The sequence below is a fragment of the Myodes glareolus genome, chromosome 24 (genome assembly GCF_982192425.1).
Source record: "Myodes glareolus chromosome 24, mMyoGla1.1, whole genome shotgun sequence".
NCBI lineage: Eukaryota > Metazoa > Chordata > Mammalia > Rodentia > Cricetidae > Myodes > Myodes glareolus.
Window position 1 is genome coordinate 12,492,045 of NC_142049.1, and position 21,067 is coordinate 12,513,111.

The 21,067-nt window shown below is 40.1% G+C and overlaps 1 protein-coding gene across 5 annotated transcripts in view; it reads left to right on the plus strand.

Moving 5' to 3' along the window:
* Zfand6 (zinc finger AN1-type containing 6) overlaps nt 1-21,067 on the plus strand; it is a 59,445-nt gene that overhangs the window by 16,099 nt on the left and 22,279 nt on the right. For 2 of the 5 annotated variants that reach the window (XM_048435243.3, XM_048435245.3), the window contains exon 1: nt 15,859-16,019. The exons of the other annotated variants lie outside the window; for them this stretch is intronic. The gene's annotated coding sequence lies outside the window, so the exon portion shown is untranslated. Of the gene's footprint in view, nt 1-15,858; nt 16,020-21,067 lie in introns of those variants that run through there. 5 annotated transcript variants of the gene reach the window in all.

Below are 21,067 nucleotides of genomic sequence, written 5' to 3' on the forward strand. Positions count from 1 at the left end.
AGAAATAAAGGTAGAGTAAATATCCATAGGTTGTTTGAAAACTAAAGGTTTTTTTTTTTAACTTAAATTTTTGTGAAACAGAAACTACCAAACTGCTGTCCAGAATTTTAAGGTAGCATGTTTAATATCCAAAATAATGTCTAGTTAGTTTTTGATAGTGAAAAATAGCAATATATGTTATAACAGTGTGACAGTTTATGCTGTAGTAGATTTTCATGTTATATAACGTATATAATTTAGAAAGAATTTTATGTAGATAAAGAGTGCAGAACCTTTTAGCCAGTTGCTTCAAGTATATAACATATATTCAGTAGCTGTAGCATTCTGTGTGTGTGTGTGTGTGTGTGTGTGTGTGTGTAGGCTTTTCGAGACAGGGTTTCTCTGTAGCTTTGGAACCCGCCCTGGAACTAGCTCTTGTAGACCAGACTGGCCTTGAACTCACAGAGATCCGCCTGCCTCTGCCTCCAAAGTCCTGGGATTAAAGGCATGTGCCACCACCTCCTGGCTTAAAATAAATATTTTATTAAGAAAATTAAATATGCCAAAGTGTGGTTTTAAGTTACTGCTGTAGCATCTCAGCAGAGAAGATTGGTGGCTTTTAAGCCAAGGTGACCAGAAAATTAGAAAAGGGGGAACCGACACATCTTAATATGTTTGTTATATATGTTTGCTACTGCCTAGTAGTAGAGAGCCTCCTCCTTTTTACAGTTTCAGTTATAAATCAAAAGCATAATTCACCCGTAAAGATGTGACTAAAAAGTAGTCAAATGGAGAAAAAATAGATTGTGTTAGGAAAAAAAGCTTGTTTTAGCTTTCTGCAACCAAAGTCTTGCTGGTGAGCAGATGCTACCTATACTATACTTGTCCAGTAGCTTGGCCTCACTCAAGCAGGGAAGAGGCTCCTAGGGAACTAGGGTGACCGAATGGTGTGAGTGTGAGCCATACTGAGCTGTGAAAGTTTTCTATACGGAGTAGTGAGAACTGCTTAGGAGGATTGGTTCGGTGATAACAACTCCCATTGAACCCCCAGTCACATTTGCTCTGTTTTTACAGGGCTGAGAATCTAACCAGAGGGCTTTGAGCCTTCTAGGGAAGATCCCTACCACTATGACTAGCCTACCCCTGAATCTGTCCTTTTAATTCTCTTTCAGTTGATGCCTGAGTGTTTTGCTTGCATGTATGTGCACCCACATGTATGCCTGTTGACTGAAGAGGTCGGAAGATAACATCACATTCCCCGAAACTGGAGTTGTACATGGTTGTGAGCCGCAGTGTGGAAAGCCTTCTTTTTGGCTACTTGTATTAAATCTTTATGTGTATGGCTTGTTCTTTGTTTTTTTTTTATATAAGTGGAAATGCTTGGTCATGTGTATAATAACTCAGTAAGAAACTATTAAACAGTTTGTCTTTCACTTGTATTAGTTATGCTTTGAAATTATTTCCTCTCGTAGCACTTGGTATGATCAGATTGAAAATTTTAATCATCCTGGTGGATATAGAGTAGATACCTCACTGATGCTAATTCGCATTTTCTATTAATAATGTTTATAGTTGTTCATAGTTAATATTAATACCCTACCTCTGTCTGGATATAGTCTATCTGTCTTTCCAGTTCTCATTCTACTAAGACTCAATTTCTTATCTCATCTTTTCCTTTAGCCTCTGATTCTTTCTTGAATCACATTTCTTCCTTCCCAATACTCAAGGCTTATAAGGCTGGTGATCAGTTCTTCCATCTACTCTGCTTCTAAACCTCAGCCACCAAAAGAAAAGCACATATTTGTGTTTTTTGACACAACTACCATTTTTCTGTAATTTTAAAATATTTTATTCAACTGTCCATCTCGAATCCAGCCTGTAGGTATTATACATCAGGGATAGTAGGCCACTGTGGCTTTGCTCACACTAAGTTGAACCTGTTTTCTTTAACCCAGAATATCCGTCCTGATTAAAAATACTAACCAGGCAACATCATAAACAAAGCAATCCCCTCTTGTGACATAGCAAGTCACTGTTCTGTAGCTTCCCTTCCTTGGTTAGGTTTACGTGTGTTTGTTTGTTCTGCTTTTGTTTTTCATATGGTTTTGTGATTTGCTAGCTTTCTTATCTTTCTGATACTAGTGACTGTTCCTTATTCAAATTATGTAGCTCTGGAACTTTTCCAGGTTGCATATCTATTGCTCTTAGAACAAGAATTAGAACCAGGTACTTGTGTGTATACACATTCTTTGAAGTGTGTGTGCCCGTGTGCATGTATGTTTTGTACTCTCATCCCAGATATACTTAATACTTGATCTTCGTGGAAATGCCTCTTGAAATTATTGATTAGTGACCTTGACTCGTGTATCAGAATCCATGTTTCATTCTGCACTTGCTTGGCCTTTTAGATGGAATTTCTGGGTTCAGGTCATTGCTTTATCCCTGCAGTGGTTTGGCTATTGCTTGAGTCCTACAGAGGTGAGAAGCTTAAGTGTACCAATACTGAGAAGTGTTAGATTCTTTTAGTAGTAAAGGGTTTGTACAAAGTAATTGGGTCAGAAGAGAATAAATTGGTTCACGGGAGTGAATTCTTCTGAGAATGATATTTATAAAAGAGCAGCATGGCTTCATAATCTGGCTTCCTGTTTCATCATGTGTTCTTCTGCATGACTCCTGCCCAGTGATATGTCCTCTGCCATGAGGCCCCCACTAGAGGTCAAACCTCTGGGGCTACCCAGTCTTAGACTGTCAGACTCAAAACAACAAGCTAAGTAACCTCTTTATAGATGTTCATATATTTTGTTACAGGTACAGAAAACAGACTAATACTTGCCAGCAATGTGACTTGAGCCAGTTCTATGATTTTTCTAATTTCCTCATCTGTTCTACCTCCAAAGGACATTGTGAAGATTAGAGGGGGCGGTGCACCAAAGCATTGGAAGTCCTCTTCTGTTCTTATCTTGTCCTGCTGTGAGCTCACTGGCAGCTTATTTAGTCTGTAATACCCCATTGTCTTTTTACTGGTAGAGGCAGGAAGTTACCTAAGTGAATTTCCAGTAGACAGTTTAGCAGAGAGAACCCAGATAGCCAGGCGTGGAGACACACCTGTAATTCTGGTATTGATTGCTATGTAGTGAGAGACGTCCTGTTAAGTTGGGGGCATAGCCCCAGCCCCTGGCCTGGGAGCTGCTTAACTCTGGACTCAATCCCAACATGCAAGGTTCTGACCCCTCCCTGGTGGGGGATGGTCAGGATCAGTCCCACAGGGTATTTAGGGGGCCTCCTAGAGGAGGAACACGTGGTTTTCTGTTCTGCATGGGCTCCTTGCTGTCCTGTCTCCCCGCCATGCACTTGGCCACCTGAGAGCATCTTACTTAATAAAATGATGGGCATTTTGATTTGGTTTGCCCAGGCAAACTTAACACCAATTTAACACCTCCCTCAACTCCCCTCCCCCCACCATAGAAAAGAACCAGGAGAAAGGTCTTAATAGAGTTGTATTGGAGAAAGATTTGTTTCCTGCTACTAGCTAGAACTCTGAAACTGGAGCATGGGAACAAAAAGTGACAAGTAGCAGGTGTTGGGTATTGTGATTTTTAATACTAGGAACCGTATCTCTTTGGGCTGCAGAGTCTTATTGTGTGTTTATGTGTATGAGTGTTTTGCTCAAATATATGTCTATGCAGCAGGTGCAAACGTGGCTTTGAGGTGAGAAGAGGCCATCACTTCTCCTGTATCTGCCATGTGAGTGCTGAGAATTGAGCTTGGTCCCTCATTTGCTCTTAACCTCTGAGCCCTATCTCCAGTCCCAGGAAGTAGAGTCTTAATTTTCAATTTTTAAGAACATTTAGAAATACTTTTTTTGGCATTCATAAAATATAAGACCATGTACCTGAAGCAGCACTGAAAATTTAAATGCTGCTTTACTAGACCTGTCAGTGGAGGCAGAGGTAGACACAGTTCTACGTTCCTGCCTATAGCAGTCTGAATTCTTTTCACACACCTCCATTCAGATAAACTGAATCCTTGACTACAATAGGAAATATCAGAGTGGACAAAATATGAACTCAACATGGAGTTTATTAAAAGGATGTTTCATAAATGTTTTAAGTGCAGGGGTTAGAGAGACATTCAGGGAACGTACAAGGCACTCTCAAGTGTATGTACGAGCTTCTCGAGGTAGAGCTGTGCTTTATTGTGTTCACAGTAGTCATATAGGTGACTTTGTGGGTTTCAGAGCTGTGAACTTCAAAGGGTTGCTGAGAAATGTAAATGAGGGGCTGGATGGTGGTGGTGCTTCCTGCCAAGGCTGATCTGGGTTTGCTTCCCAGGACCACATGGTAGAGAGTGAACTGACTTCCTCTGACTTCCCTAAGAGTGTTGTGTGTGTCCACATACCAAATAAATGTAATACTTTTTTAAAAATGTAAATAAGATACTGGAGAATTCCTGACGGAAATGACAGGATTACAGTGGATAAGGTCAAACTCTAGATCACAGGGATGCTAAAAGTTCCGGTATCTTCACTGTAAACAAAGTTAATAGTCTTTTGTGTGAATCCCAGAAATAATCCAAGACTGGAATAAGACCTGTAACCCAGCAAATCCCAGCTTTGTTGATTACTGCTTTACACTATTGGGACACACTTCTCTCTAAACGATAGTAAATGAGCGTTGTCTTCATAGCAAATTCTGATATCTTTTGTGTTGGAATTCTTGATTCTCAGCTAGCTTCTCATAGTCTCTTGTGTGAGAGATGCCTCTTCTTTTGCATGTCCTCATAACTTCCCCTCACCTGCCCCGCCTCAAACCTGTCACCGAAAGTTTTGGGTATTCCACTAAAATATTCCTTGATGTTGGGTCACACTTCAGTAGGTTTTGATTGAGAAGGGTTTCTTATCATATCTCAGTAGGTTTTGATTTAGAAGGTTTTCTTATCATATCTCTGACTCCATTCGGCAAACAGAAGTCACCAAAGGAAATACAGCCAAAAAAGAATTTCATCAGTGAGTCAGGGTGGTTCTTTAGACCCAGTGATTGGGGAAGTGAAGCGGGGAAATTTGCTTGAGCTCAGGAGTTCAGGGCTGAGCTGGGCAGTGTAGGAGACCCTGTTTCAGGTGTTGGGAATGGGTTCAGGAAGATTTCATTAATATTCTGTTGTTATCTTAGTCTGTCCTAAGTATTAGGTGATTTTTATGTCAGAAGGGTGAAGAAAGATACCACATGGGAACTAGGGAACGAAGACCTGTAGGATGCCAAGTGACTGGCCGTCCCTGTGATAAACTCCAAGCCACATTGTATTCTAACAATTTGAATGATTTTCTAGAGCAATCAAATGTCCCTTAAAAGGAATGAGTTACCAGGACCTTTTTGTTCATTTTTATAGAGAGTTCCATTGAGATAAAAACAATATTTTAATAATACAGTGTTAATGATGAAAATCAAGTGAAATATCTTAGATAAAAAGATTTAAAAAATCACTTAAGATTACTGATTTGTTCTCAGTATTTCTTGATCAAATGTTCTTGATTCATTATTTTTAATAAACATTCTAATCTTAATAGATATTTAATTTCATCCTTGGTATAATTCATTCTTGGTATAACTATTTATATTAGCAATTGATTATGTTCCTGAGTTTGAATGTTTGTTCCTAATAATGCAGAAATCTTATATCTCAGACTACAAGCAAATCATTTACAATGACTATTTAGTTGACAGACTAAGAGCTGTTTTGCATTTTTAGTACCTTTTTTTAGAGCAGGAGAGCACTGAAAAACTTGAGTGTTTGTCGGTACAGAAAGAATGATAATCCAGTTGACTGTTATGTGGTCATTTGATCTAGGCTTATCATGTCTTAAAATAGTGAGTAACCGTAGGAAGAATATTTTATTCTGACTGGAACTTTGCATGTTAATGTCGTGAGACAGGGTAATATTGATTGATAGAAGAGGAAGGAAAATCTTATATTTCAAGTAAATACTTTGTTTGTTAGGACCTTAAACAGAGTAGAAGAGATGAACGATTATTAAATAATGTTCCAGGTAAACAGAAAGTAGGTAAGATACTCATATCCATGGGTAAGGAGTTACACAGAGTGAAGCATTTTTATTCCACTTTTTTTTTTTTGATATTTGTAGATGGAACTCAGGGACTTGTGCATGCTTAGGAAATTCTGTGCTACTGATTCACTTCTCCAGCAGAACTGAGAAGTTTTCTAAAATTATGATCTCAAGAAATCTGGTCATTTCATCATGTGCTAGATAGTTTTTAAGTCAGTTCGACACATCCAGAGTCATCTGAGAGGAGGGAGCTTCAGCTGAGAAAAAGGCTTCCATAAATTCATTCTGTAGGAAAGCCTGTAGGGCATTTTCTTAACTAGTGATTGATGTGGGAGGACCTCTCTGTTGACAGTGGTTTCTGTCCCGCCCGATCCGCGGTTGTTTAGTCCCAAAGAAACACAAAGAGGCCTACATTAATAATTATAAACTGGTTGGCCTGTTAGATCAGGCTTCTTATTAACTAATTTCTACATCTTAACCTATAATACTTTTTTCTGTGTTAGCCACGTGGCTTGGTACCTTTATTAGCGAGGTATTCTCTTCTTGCTTCTTCTACTTCTGGGTGATGACTGCAGACTGAATCTTTCCTCTTCCCAGAATTCTCCTATTCTTATTGCCCTGCCTCTACTTCCTGCCTGTCTACGCGCCAGTCAGCGTTTTATTAAAATACAAGTGACATATTTTTACTTTGTCCCACAGCACCGCACCCTTTGTGGGTGATGCCACCCTTGGCTGGGTGCTATAAGAAGGCAGGTTGAACAAGCTGTGAGGAGCAGTACCCCTCCGTGGTCTCTGGATCAGCTCCTGTCTCTAGGTTCCTGTCCTGTTTGAGTTTCTGCCCTGACTTTCCAGTAGTGAACAGTGTGATGTGGACTCAAGCCAAATAAACACCCTCCAAGTTGCCATTGGCCATGGTGTTATAGCAATAGAAAGTCTGAGACATGTCATTTACTTGAGCTACATCATTTTCTGATGGGCAATCCACCCTTCTGATGGACTTCGTAGAATTTGGTTTTATACTTTCGAGAGAGAAAGGCAGAAAAAGAAATGACTTAAAGATAGACATTCTCATTCCTGAAAAATGTGAATGTCTTGAAATAATCCAAACACGGGTCTTTTGTAACTGTGTTCTGTGAAATTCTGATGCATTATGCCAACCAAAGAAAGAGCGAGCTGGGAGAGTGGAGCATCCACGGAGCACTCAGGCCTCTGGCTGCCCTCTTGATGTAGCAGATCTTTCTGTCTTCTCCCCACTGTAGGAGAGAAGTTTGGGCAGCATTCCCATGTGGAGCAGGCTATCACTCTCTGGAAATAGTTGGGGTAGAGAGAGAGTAATTGAAGCCAGGAGTTTTTTTCTCCCCAAGAGAGTTTTCCTGTGAACCACAGCTTTTCCAGCTTAACCTCAGCTGTGGTACCCACACCAGAGAGCACTGGCTTTGCTGGTTAGTTTACAAATTAGACATTTTTCATAAGTCCAGTGGACTAAATACAAGCCATATGTGACTTGATGAAAATTGTGATCCCTCAAACTTAAGATGATTTTGAGAATTCTGTCAGCTGTCTAGTTAATGCTGACTTTTCAGAGGAAGCACTCAGAGAGGGGCTCTTCTTGTATATTCCCACCCAAAACACCACTTACCTACTACTGGGCAGCTGATTTCACAGTGGTGCTGTTTGCACGGGACCATTTCTCCCTTTCACTTTTTCTCATCTTGATTCTGACAGTTTTGAGAGCAGCATTTTTCTCTGCAGTGTTGAATTTGGAAGTCCTTGTGCCTTTTTTTAATATCACAATGTCTGTCCAGTAGTTCAGAACAGAGCTTATGAAGTGGGCCATTGTCACCATAGGAAGAGAGTACTGCATAGTTCAAGATGAACCATCTAGATAACTTCCCCATATATGCTTTAATCTCCACCTCCTTAATTTTTTTTTACCTTTTTTCCCCTAAAATTGGAGTATTGTTAATTTGAGCATTCACATAAAGATTTAGATATCCTTCTTCTAAATAGTAAGATGGTAATATAAACAACTTGGCCCTTACCAGCTACTTACGATTAGTAAAAAATCACATTTTTTAAAAGGTGGTGTCTTAGGTGGATGCCCTCGAACTTGCTGTCCAGAATGACCTTGAGCTTCTGACCCTCACTCCTAAATACTGGAATTTCAGGTGTGTGCCACTGTGTCCGGTTTATGTTGATTGAGCTCAGGGTTTCATCTGCGCTGGTAGAACACTTTGCCTATTTAGCTACATCTGAGCCCCAGCACATTCTTATGCTAGCTAACCAAAAGCATTTATTAATACTAAAGTCACAAGTCCTCTTTTAAACTTTACAATGGAGGTTTTGTTTTGCTTGTTTACCTCTTCTTCTCTTATGGTGGAAAAGACATTGATAACTTGAGTTTTGTGAAAGTGATTGTATTTGGTGTACTTGATGTATAGGGAATCAAAGTTTTTGTGTTGTGCAAAAGTGCAAGTCAGGTATTATCCTATCACACAGACCCTCTAATGTGTATGTTAAAACCCCTGTTTAAACAGGTAGGCTAGAAACTAGAAGTGCCATGCAGTCATGAACAAGACGGGCTCAAAGTGTAATGGGTTGAATGGCACAGAGTAGAACACAGTATCGACTTTGAGTCTACTCAAAGTAGACTGAACACAGTCTACTTTCTTTTTGAGAAATGTCAATGTTTCTATATTTAGCTTTCTCCACACAAATTTATCTCACTACCAGCACATAGCACTTATGAGATAATAGCCAGCCAGAAGAAAGGTCAGAGGACCATCATAGGGGAGAAGTTTGGTCATTGTTGGAAGCTCTGAAGAAACTTGATGGTGTTTAAGAGCTCTGTTACTACCTTTTGTTGCTATTAGGTGAGTGGTGGAATTCTAACTGGTTAAGACTTGGAGAGCGAGGGGCTTATTGTCTACACAGCTGGATTGGTTTTGCAGTTTATTTTCTTCAAGACTGCACATCTCACCTAGTAAATGATTGTGTTCAGGACGATGATTAACCTGGAGTATGTGTGTCTGGAAAGTGCTAATATACTTAACTCTGGTAGACTTGAGAATAATTGTTGACCTTGAAGGACTAGTCTTTATAAGACAGCTTTTGTAGTGTTTTCATATCACTAGCTTTTAACTGTTTGTAGTGCTTTGTATGTAAGTCACATTTTAAATTTTAAAAGACGTGAAAATGTATTTTTAAAGATCCAAACATAATTGTAAAATACAAGAACTCAGGCAGGCAGTGGTAGTGTAATCCCAGAACTCAGGAAGCAGCAGGAGGCAGAAGCAGGCAGATATCTGAGTGAGGACAGCCAGAAACTGAGAAACTGAGGACGCAGAGAAACCCTGTCTCAAAAAATAAACAAAACAAAAATCCTTCAAGATTCAGATTCAGTCTGTTTCATGTACAAGATGGAATAACCTAATACAGTATGTAACATTAATTCTTTACTGGGGGACAGAAAACCTGTTACTGAGAAGTAACTTCAGTTTTTTTTTTTCCAACATATTTTTTCTTGATTACTTGGGAGTTTTATACAGTATACCCCAATCACATTCCCTTCTTGGTCTTCGTGGGTCCAATTCCCCCATGACTTTCCCAAAGAAAAGGGAGAACAATACCAAATCTACTTTGTTTTCCATATACTCACTGGATGGTTAAATTCCCAGAGACCAGCCCCTAAAAGAAAACTGAGTCCTTCCCACTCCCACCCCCACCAGAAGCCATCAACTGTGAAGAGCTACTCTTCGGGATCCCTATCACAACTTTTAAGAGTTTTCTTCAATGACATCCTATCTAGACTGGTTTGGGGGGGGGTGGGGGCTTGCGGGGGAGTTGTCACAGGAGCCTTCTATGTCTCGTTCTCAACAGTGATACTGCAGTTACCAGTAACACTGAAAAAGAAGCTTCTTTGTACTTTACAGTCAGAGGGCAGCAAGGATCACGGACTTCCATATGATTTCAGGTGACAATGGGGACCACCGACATCCACATCAACCACAAACCTCAGGTCCTCAGCATAGTCTCTGGCAACAGTACAGGCTATGGGCATCAACACTGCATGACCTTAGGTAGCAGGCAGCACAGGCTGAACATATCAACATGGCCCCCAGCGGTAGCATGGATCATAGATGTCCCCCTGGCTACTGGTGGTAGTGTGAGTCATGGACATCTACATGGTCTCTGGTGATAGTACAGACCGTGACATCCAAGGGCACTTCTTTTTTTGTTGTTGTTGATTTTATTGAGCTCTACATTTTTCTCTGCTCCCCTCCCTGCTTCTCCCCTCCCCTTTGACCCTCTCCCAAGGTTCCCATGCTCCCAATTTACTCAGGAGATCTTCTCTTTTTCTATTTCCTATGTAGATTAGATCCATGTATGGGTCCCTTAGGGTCCTCATTGTTGTCTAGGTTATCTGTGGTTGTGAATTGTGGGTTAGTTTTCTTTGCTGTATGTTCAAAAACCACTTATGAATGAGTACATATGATAATTGTCTTTCTGGGTCTGGGTTATCTCACTAGATATGATGTTTTCTAGCTCCATCCATTTGCCTGCAAATTTCAAGATGTCGTTTTTTTTGTTTTTTGTTTTTCTGCTGTGTTCTATTCCACTGTGTAAATGTACCACATTTTCCTCATTCCTTCTTCGGTCAAGGAGCATTTAGGTTGTTTCCAGGTTCTGACTATGACAAACAAAGCTGCTATGAACATAGTTGAGTACATGTCCTTGTGGCACGATTGAGCATCCTTTGGATATATACCCAGAAGTGGTATTGCTGGGTCTTGAGAAAGGTCATTTCCTAATTTTCTGAGAAATCACCACACTGAAATTCAAAGCGGCTGTACCAGTTTACACTCCCACCAGCAATGCAGGAGTGTTTCCTTTTCCCCACAACCTCTCCAGCATAAGTTGTCTTCAGTGTTTTTGATCTTGGCCATTCTTACAGGTGTAAGATGGAATTTCAGAGTTGTTTTGATTTACATTTCTCTGATGACTAAGGATGTTGAACATTTCCTTAAGTGTTTTTCAGCCATTTTAGATTCCTTTGTTGAGAGTTCTCTGTTTAGGTCTGTACTCCATTTTGTTTTATTGAATTATTTTTTGATGACCAATTTCTTGAATTCTTTTTATATTTTGGAGATCAGACCTCTGGTGTGGGGTTAGTGAAGATCTTTTCCCATTCTGTAGGCTGTCATTTTGTCTTGTTGACCATGTCCCTTGCTTCAGAGCTTTTCAGTTTTAGGAGGTCCCAATTATTAATTGTTTCTCTCAGTGTCTGTGCTACTGGGGTTATATATAGGAAGTGGTTTCCTGTGCCAATGTGTTCTAGTGTACTTTAATGAGGTTCAGGTTTTATGTTGAGGTCTTCGATTCATTTGGACTTGAGTTTTGTGCATGATGATAGATATGGCTCTATTTTCCTCATTCTTCTACTTGTTGATATACAATTTGCCAGCACCATTTGTCAAATACGCTTTCTTTTTTCCATTTGATATTTTTTGCTTCTTTGTCAAAAATCAGGTGTATGAAGGTGTGTGGATTAATTAATATCCGGGTCTTCGATTTGGCTCCATTGGTCCTCCTGTCTGTTTTTATGCCAATACCAGCCTGGGGCTCCAATTCTTGCCTATCCCCCCTCTGTGAGACCAGAAGAAACATTTTACCACTCTCCTTCCTACTGTGTTCTTTGTGAAAATCTAGTACAGAGACTGCTGTCTTAGTGATCCGCAAGTTTTAAGGAAAAGGAATTAGGAACAGGGTGGTCATAATGTCTTTGCTGAGGATAGAATCCACAAACTGCAAAATGGCCCTCTACCACTGGGCCACACCACCCACCTCCTCTTCTTTTTTACTTTCACTTCGGTGTGTGTTACTGAAATAATTGTGGTTTCTCCCTGGTGTTTTGATGTTAACATTCTTTATCTTTCTTCTACAAGTGCAGGATGCTCTGTAGTGAATGTGTTTGCTTTTCAGTCCGTGTTGCATTATAGAACATTGTTAGGTTTAAGGTGCGTCTTGATATTTTCAGTCGATGCTCTTGATTGCTCATTAGCTGTAGCTTTGCTTCTGCCTTGCTACCTGCCATAACCAGAAATTAGCTTAATTTGGGTTTCTAGCAAGAAGACATGTTTGCAGATTAGGAAAGGCAGTGCTCGTAGAAAGGTTTGCTTCTTCAACTGTTGTGAGAGATAGGGAAGGTTGTGTCAGTACAGTAAGGAAGGAAGGGAGGGAATTTCAAATGTGTGCAACAGAGCTTGTTACCATTGCATGGCATGTGTCAGGGAGCACTTATCTTGTGGTGTTATGTCAGGCCGTTTCCTGATACTCACTGTGGGTGCTGACCACATGTCAACCCTACTTCCACTGGAGTAGGGATACAGCTGTAAGGTAGGAAGTCTCATTTTGTTTTACTAGATGTTGGAGACCAGCTTCGAAAAGGATATCACTTAGCAGGGTAGGAGCGTGGCGATTAGAAAAATAAGTAAAGAGAAAAAAAGACATGAATAAAAATAATACAACAGAAGCATAGGATAGTACTGGGAAGGAGTTCCAGAGAATACAAAGTTTAATTTTCCATACACTTTTATATTCCAATACAACAGGGAGAAGAAGACAAAAGACTACTTTAACATGATACAAAGGACAGCTAGAACAGTAACTTGCTTCAATACTTTGAACCATCAAGCCATTAATTCTTCAGAAAAGCTTTCTGTTGTTTAGGCAGTGAACCTATCCTAGACCAAGTATCCTGAAAGCAGCCCCTCTCTAGGTCAAACCTCTTAATTCAAAAGAAAGAGCAAAAGTATGCTCGAATATCCTGACCATTGGTCAGGGTGGAGTGGATCTACCTGTATGGGCCATCTTAATGTACAAAACACCAAGTAACCACACCCTAGGTCAGGGTGTGTAGCCATACTTGTTGTCAACAACTTTGAACAAGCTAAAACTCTGACTTTTAGACAAGGTGGAAATAGGCTCACATTTTTGGGCCTCCACAACTCAATGCTGGGGATCATCAGAATATCAGTTTCAAGTATATTTTAAATATTGTAAATTTAAGCTTATAGAAAGCTACTGCAACCATGTAAATTCCTTATGTGCTTCTTAGGAGGGTCTGAGCTCCATTACCTTACCCAAAGTATTACTGTGTTCTAGTCAGAATGTTCTTTAGTTGTTGTTGTTTTTTGTGGTTGTATGTACATGTTTTGGAAACCAGGGGACAAATTCAGATGGCATTCCTTACGAGACATCTACCTTGTATTTTGAAGCAGGATTGATTTCTCTGACTTGGGACCAGCCCATTAGATGAGGCTGCCTGGCTAGAGAATCCCAGAGGGCCTCCTGCCTGACTCCCTGGCATTGTGTTTCATTGTATCCTGTTTGTTTACATGGGTTCTGGGCATCTTACTCAAGTCCTGTCTTTGCAGGGCAAGCACTTTTACAAGCAATTAGTGTTTTCCTGATGCTTGAGAATTGACTTGTGCATTACAATGTTACTTGTATTCTTTTAGCTTTTATTTACAGGCCTTGATGCTTTTGAAGTGGGTGGCAAACTTTATTGTAGGATATCTGCCAAATTGGGCTCGTTCATGTGTCAGGAATGTCAGTCTGTGGTATGAACTTCTTGGCGGTCCACATCAGGAGGCCTGTGTTCACCTATGTCTTTGTTAGGGATAAATTTTGATAATATGATTAGTATGAGATCTGCTCAGGTCCTCCTCATCAGTTAATTTCCAGTTGTGCTAAGTCACCTGTGGAATGCACCTTGCGATTCAGTGTATAGCAACCTTCAGGTAGCCTTCAACTACCAGCTTTAACCCTATGTAATAATTTTACCTGATTCATTTGCTACAGTGGTAGTGACTCAGGCATTTAGTCTCAAGTCTTTAATAGTGTGAGCTCAAAACTGCAAGAGGGAACCTGTTCCAACTGCTGTGTCCTTAGCCTTGAACAGTGTCTCGTGTTGGACAGGAACTTGTACAGATTGTTTTAAGCAACTTTTGCACCATTGGTGGTGTCTGCTTCTTTCCTCTCTATTGACAGCATTTCAGTTGTGTATCTTTTTCCCTCTTGAGGTTGTTCCCTCTAGTTTCCATAATTGTTTCCTTCGAAGAGATGGCTTTCCTAAATTTATAGCCATCCTGCCATCTTCCTTGATAAAGTTAATTTAGTAGTGTTGTACTTGACTATACGAGAGACAGTTCCAGACATGGCTTGCTATAAATACAGTGGATCACTATGGCCTGTCATCTAATCTCACCTGAGACTGAAGAGCACTGAGGAGAAAGATCCAGGCCCAGTTCCATAGTCTGTGAAGAGTGTGCATTGTACAAGAGATTTGTTGGAAGGTTTTCTAGGAAGTTAGAAACTTTGTGAAATGCAATTTCTCAGATCATTTGTGTTTATATAAGTAGATTATAAAGAAGCATTTGCTTTGAATGAACTCATTTAGTTATCTTTATAGAATAGCATGTGTAGTATTTTAGCATTAGTTACTATAATACTTGTAAAGTTGTTTCTTGTATTTTTAAAAGTCATGCTGTGACTGTTAAGTATTTATCCTGTATTCCTGAAGTAGTAAAGCTTGTCCTAAATTTTACTATAGATAATGAGAACAGAATAGATGTATTGAAGCCAGTGTGCATATAGAAGGGAAATAGTTATCTGGATTTTCAAAGACAATTTTATTGAAATTTATTTTGTCTGAAATTTATTGAAATTTGTCTTCTATTGCCAGTCAGAAAAAAAAAAAACAACATTGAGCCACCTAAGCCTAAAGTCTGTCCCTGTGTGTAGCTGTCTGTCACAGCAGTGAGGCCAGAATTTTAAATAGATTGGATAAATGTATGGGCAGTAATACTGTTAACAGTACTCTGCATCAGTTTTCTTACAATAATTTATTATAGAGGGCACAGGTGGAAGAGGGGTACATATGTGCCATGGCATGCATGTGGAGGTCCAAGAACAACCTGAGTCAGCTCTTTTTCCATCAGAAGATTCTAGGACACAAATATAGTCTTCAGGCTTGGCTGCAAGGGCCCTTACCGTCTGACTCATCTTATTAGTCGCTGCTTCAGAATTTCAAATAATACATCATTTTTTATCTAGGAGTATAATTGTTTTAAATAAATGGAATCTGCTAACTAAAATTTTTCTATTTGTTTCTGCAGTATAAAATATCATGGATGTCTAAGTATACGTTAATGAAATGGAGATAGTTTATCATAACTGGAATTACTTCCTAATTTCTAAACATTTTCGTTTTGTGTTTGCTTTCAAAGTTTAGTTTGAGTAGGATTACATAATTCTTACATAAATGTAGTCTTATTTTCCAGGGAAGCCTTCTCTCATTTGTTTAACCTGTAGTCGTGGTGATATTCTAGGGGCAGAAGCTGGGGACCTGTGCTGCAGGTCTTACAGCAATGTCAGAAGTATAGCTAGCACCTCCTGCTGTCAGAACAGAGAGGTAGGACAGACCTGTCCTTGGAGAACTGAAGGCCTTCCATCCACCACTTGTAAAGATGTGGCACTTGTTCTAAATAAATTGCCAAGCTTCAGAAAAATTGAAGAATATCTAGTTTTCTTTGGGTTAAATGATTATAAAAAGTAACTCTTGCTCATCTAAGCCTATCTCCCTGTGTAGAATTGGTATGTTATGGTTAATATTAGTACATTTATTTGTCTCAACACCCCCTTTTTGTGTCCATGAAATAATGAAAGCATTCCTCTAACTTTTAGATGATTAAAATGTGATGAATTGACATAAGTTCTAACTGTCTCAACTCTGTTTCATGTTAAATGTGTTACAGGAATGAGTCTGAAGTCTGCTGCAGTCAAACACTGGAGGCTTTAAAATGTTTTCTTGCATAAAACTCAAACTTTAAGTAGCTGCTTATGAGGATAGGGAAGGCAGGAAGCTAATGTCTGTCTCAAGACACAAGACAGCAGTTTGCTCATCAACCTCAACTGTGTGAGTAGAGACGTAAGCCTGTAATTTTATGTAAGTGGACATAGAAATTAACTTTTAAAAAAATCTGAAGAACATGAAGATACACTTAAGTCAGCATGCTAAGACTTTAAAGCCTCGTTTTTCTGGTGGGTAGGATTTGAGGGTGGAGTGGATAGTAGGTATTTAGTCATAAAATACTGTTCTCAGTAACACAATGCTGGTGACCACACATCTTTAAGTTATACTCTGCATGACTAATTTTCTTGTGGAGAAGGAGATTATGATCTTTTAGATTGTTGTTTATTTTAGAGTTAATTCCAGCCAACCATAAATTTTTTTTAGGAATTTATGATATTAGTATGGAAAATTGTCCCGGATAATTTAATAATGTAGAGGAGCATTGCTTGAAAGTAAAGGAATGCTTATTTCATAAATGAAGTTTGAAATGTTTTAACATACTTTACTGTTAAAGTACTGGGCAGAATCAATTAATTCATAGTGATGGTAAAAAAGGGATTTTCTCTTTTCCTAGAGTTTTCACCTCAAGAATGCTCTTAGGAAGTCACCCTTTTCTGATGTGTTGTTGGTGTTGGTGGTGGTTTTTGGAATGAGGCTCTAACTTGGATTCCCTTCTCTTTAGAAGAACGTGTGGTGTGTGTGGATGGCTGGAAGCCTGAGATGGGGCAGGGTGCTTACAGTTAGCTGTGGTGAGACACAGAGCACAGGCTGTTGCTTAGTTCATTTGCATTTAATATGAGTCACGTTCTCTCTCTGTCACAAATGGACTACACTTCAGAGCCGGAAACAAGGAGATGCACATTGAATATAGGTATTTCTTTGAAAGGTGAAGACTTCTGTCTGCCAGCTCTGGTCAGGCGATACACAGATGTGGAGTCTGAGGAGCTCAGAGGGGTGATGCTGTGATCCTTTGTTTGAGGATGACAGGCCTCATTTAACTGGTGCTCTGGGTTATTGAACGGGCATTTTTACTCTCTAAACAAATGTTTGGCACTTACTTGTGAAGCCAAGATCAGTTTGGCACTGGTCTTTAAACACACAGACACAGGAATCCAGCACTTTTCTCTCTTTTTAGAGTCAGAAATAAAGAAAACTCGAAATGAAAGAAGTCTTTGGGGCGAACTAATGGTCAGACAGGCAGAAAGGAGACCATAGGAAAGGGATGCCTGATAACCAGAAGGCTGTGGGAGCCAGGTAACCAGGCAAATGGGTGGCAGGTTTAGTTCTGGCTTCTGCCACTCTGAAGTGAATCTCTGCTCTGTGGTACATTTGTAAGAATGTGCAGGGCAGTGCAGTAGCCCGGCAGTCTCCTTCAACAGCAGGGCTTTGTGGCGGATGTGTGCGTTCTACTTTGGCTGCCCTGCCCGTTTACCTTACCAGGAAGGTGTGCACACTTGTTGAGCCACTCTCTTACCCAGATTTATACGTTATTTTGGCCTCTTTGACTTTTGCATCTATTATACAGCATGATTAAAGTGAACTTCTTGGCTACAGGAGAGCCAGTGGCCACGATTAAGTGCCAACACTATAGAGTCAGGCTGTCCTGGTTTCACATCCTAGGAATTACTATTAATAGTCAGATGAGCCGGGTGGTGGTGGTGCACATCTTTAATCCCAGTACCTGGGAGGCAGAGGCAGATGAATCTCTGTGAGTTTGAGGCCAGCCTAGTATACAGAGCAAGTGCCAGGACAGGCACCAAAGCTACGCAGAGAACCCTTGTCTCAAAAAACAAAAAACCAAAAAAGTCAGTCAGATGGTTTTACCCCTTCTTTCCATGCCTCTATAAAATGCGGTGATAGCTTTCTGTATCTACTGTCCTGTCTCCTCTGCCTGGGTTATAGGTAGTTTGTTTGTAGGCATTTCCTCTGTTATCAGAAATTTGGCAAGACCTAAGCACTGTAGGTAATGCAAACTATCAGAATGTTAGTGGGAACACATTGAGCAATGTGTAACTGCTTCATGATTGAGAAAGGGATATGTGGGGGAGGGAGGGATATGTGATGTGCCCTACAGTATTTGGTTAGTGATATAATTTCGATTTTTCAATTTTTAGTAATCCCCACTCCACCCCACCCACACACAAAAGTTTTGGACTTTGGACCTTTTAGGCAAGAGTTTTATGTCCCTGATCTTTTTTTTTTTTCTCCTTTCAAGTAGTAGCAGGTTTCATGAGCCCAGGCTGGCCTTGAACTCCTGACTTTCCTGTTAGCCTTTTAGCCTCCGAAGTGCTGGGTTTATAGACTTGCACAACCAAGCCTGGCTCCAGTTTTTAATCTGGGGGTAAAGTTTGAAAAATGTAGGATGGATTGGTAAACTGTTAAATGAAAAACATCTCAATTGAGAAATCAGGGTGGCTGTCTAATTGTTCTGATGGTACTATTATGCTCTAAGCTGTTGATGACTGACCTTCCCTTTGCTGGACCTGTTGTTGTTATGGGTTGACTCTTAGGGACATAGAATAGTGCTGCCAAATGCATTTTAGCTATTTGGACTCCTTTGTTCAAATAAAATCTTTGCTAGAAATCAGGCGTTTGTAAAAGTACCAAAAAGGCACTTGAACTTGGAGTGGTTTTGTGGTGCATTCTGCCCCACTGTTCAGTATTCTTTTTCTGGCCCCCTCCTGCTGCATACTTAGTGGAACAAAGCGTATTTTGACCACATAAACCTGATAGAGAATTACCTAAGTGATGAGATTCACAGAAACTGTGCACATTATTGTATTTTAAAAATTTTTAGTTTGTAATTCTGGCTCCTGATAGATTGGCTGTTATCTGAAGTTAGTTATGAAACTATAGATGTGTAGTTGGGAAAATAATGCCTAAAAACAAGCCTAGAGTCTTGTGTTTTATTTAATAGGCATTGTTGATCATATCGTTGTTTTCTATGTATAAGCAGTATGGAGTGCTCTTGTGTTATCTGGGTGAAGGTTAAAGTGTTTCTCTTGAATAATTTGTTTTTCTTTAGAATACTGTGCCTCTTAAGTACTCATTATTCATAGAAACTGGTAGGAGGAATAGCATCAATTAGCTTCAGACTGGCAGGTAGATCCTATAGGCTTACTACATTGTATGTAATGACTATATATTAGCTGCTTTTCTCATTTCTGAGGCGGGAGGGAATCCCTGTGCAGTTGTGATTGTTCAGCAGCTAAAGGCACTTGCTGCCAAGCCTGACAGCTTCAGTTTGATCCTCAGGACCCACATGGTGCAAGGAGAAAACTGATTCCTATGAGTTGTTCTCTGATTTCCATACACTGTCGTCTGCCCCCCTGTACCCCCCCCCCCCCATGCCATTCAGGTCACTCAGAAAATGCAAATAAAGGTAATACAGTTTTAGGATTACTATTGCTGTGATGAGACACCATGACCATGAAAAAGTCTTCTAAAAGAAGGCATTTAATTGGGGACTTGAATACATTCAGTGGGGTAGTCCGTTATCATGGCAGGAAGCATGGCAGGACACAAGCACACATGGTGCAGGAGAGTAGCTGAGAGTTCTACATCTGGATTGGCAGGCAGCTGGAAGAGAGACACATGGGGGGCCTGGCTTATACATTTGAAACCCTAAAGCCCACCCCCAGTTGACATACTTCTTTCAACATACCTGCTGTCATAGTGCTACTCCCTATGAGTCTATAGGGACCATTTTCATTCAAACCACCACATATATAAATTTAAATTTTTATTTAACTTTAATATTTTAAGAAAGAAAATTATTAACGGTCAGTGGTGGTACACTTGGGAGGCAGAGGCAGACAGATTTCAGTGAGTTTGAGGCCAGCCTCTTCTACAAAAGGGATTCCAGGACAGCCAGGACTGTTACACAGAGAAACCCTGTCTCGAAATCCCACCTTCCAAAAAGAGAAAGTAAATTATCAATCTGTCCATACTCCTTCTCTTCCAACTCCTTCCATTCTACGCAGCTGTTCTCTTCCAGTTTCATGTACCTTACCATCAGTGGTTTATTTTATTTCTGAAGTGTGTGTTGTCTTTGTATGGATTTGTGCACAGGTGCCCATAGAAACCAGAAGAGAGCATTGAAGTCCCTGAGCTGGAGTTAGAGGCAATTGTGAGCTAGCTGATGTGGCTGTTGGGAATCAAACTGAAGAACAGTACGTGCTTTTAATGATGAACCGTCTCACCCATGTGCCTTTATTTTTATAAACTCACCTCAGTCCACTAGTACTGCCAGTATGTGCATGGGTTTAGGGCCATCTACTGGAGCAGGGCTAGCCTCTGGGTCAATATACATTGAATCAATGAAGGAGTGGATGAATGCTTTGCTTTTTTGATCTATAAAAATTGACAAAAGCAACTTAATTAAGGAGGGGTTTATGTTGACTGGCACTTCAAGGATACAGTTATGATGATAGGCCTGTGGAACAGTTGTCAGATTGTGTCCATAGTCAGGAAGCAGAAAGCCTTGAGTGCTGGGGCTCTGTTGGCTTCTTTTCCTTTTTATGCATTCTGGGATCCATGCAATGGCTCTACCCACTTTCAGGGTGGGTTTTTCTTCCACTAAAATACCCTAATAATACATACTCTGAGAAGTATATGTGGGGTGATTCTAAATCCAGTCAAGTTGACAGTGAAGATCAGCAACCACAGACACCATCTGACTTGTTTTTTCCCTACTCTTTTCCTTTCATAGCCACTTTAACCTACTGTGATGTCATGCAGCATCCGTTTTATTCACTCTGAATTCTTTTCAGAGCAACATAAAATACACAAGAGAATGGCAGTATGTGGTGAGCAGTGCTCGTTAAGGCTCCTTCTAATTGTAAGATGGAATAATTCCTTGTAGAAAAGACAGGCATCACACCTACCTCCATGTGAGGAGTCTGGGTTCAGCATTAATAGACGGTGTCATAATCAAAACTCGCGTTAAAATTAAGACAGTCTGTTCTCTTTACCGTGTTGCCCTGTATATGTAGTTGGCTTTGCATATCTAATTGTTCTGCAGTGAATTGTAGTCAGGTGTCTTTTCAGGATATTTGTTAGCCCTTACTTCAAGTGACTGCATGTTTGCTGAAAGAAAAATCAGCCTCTGG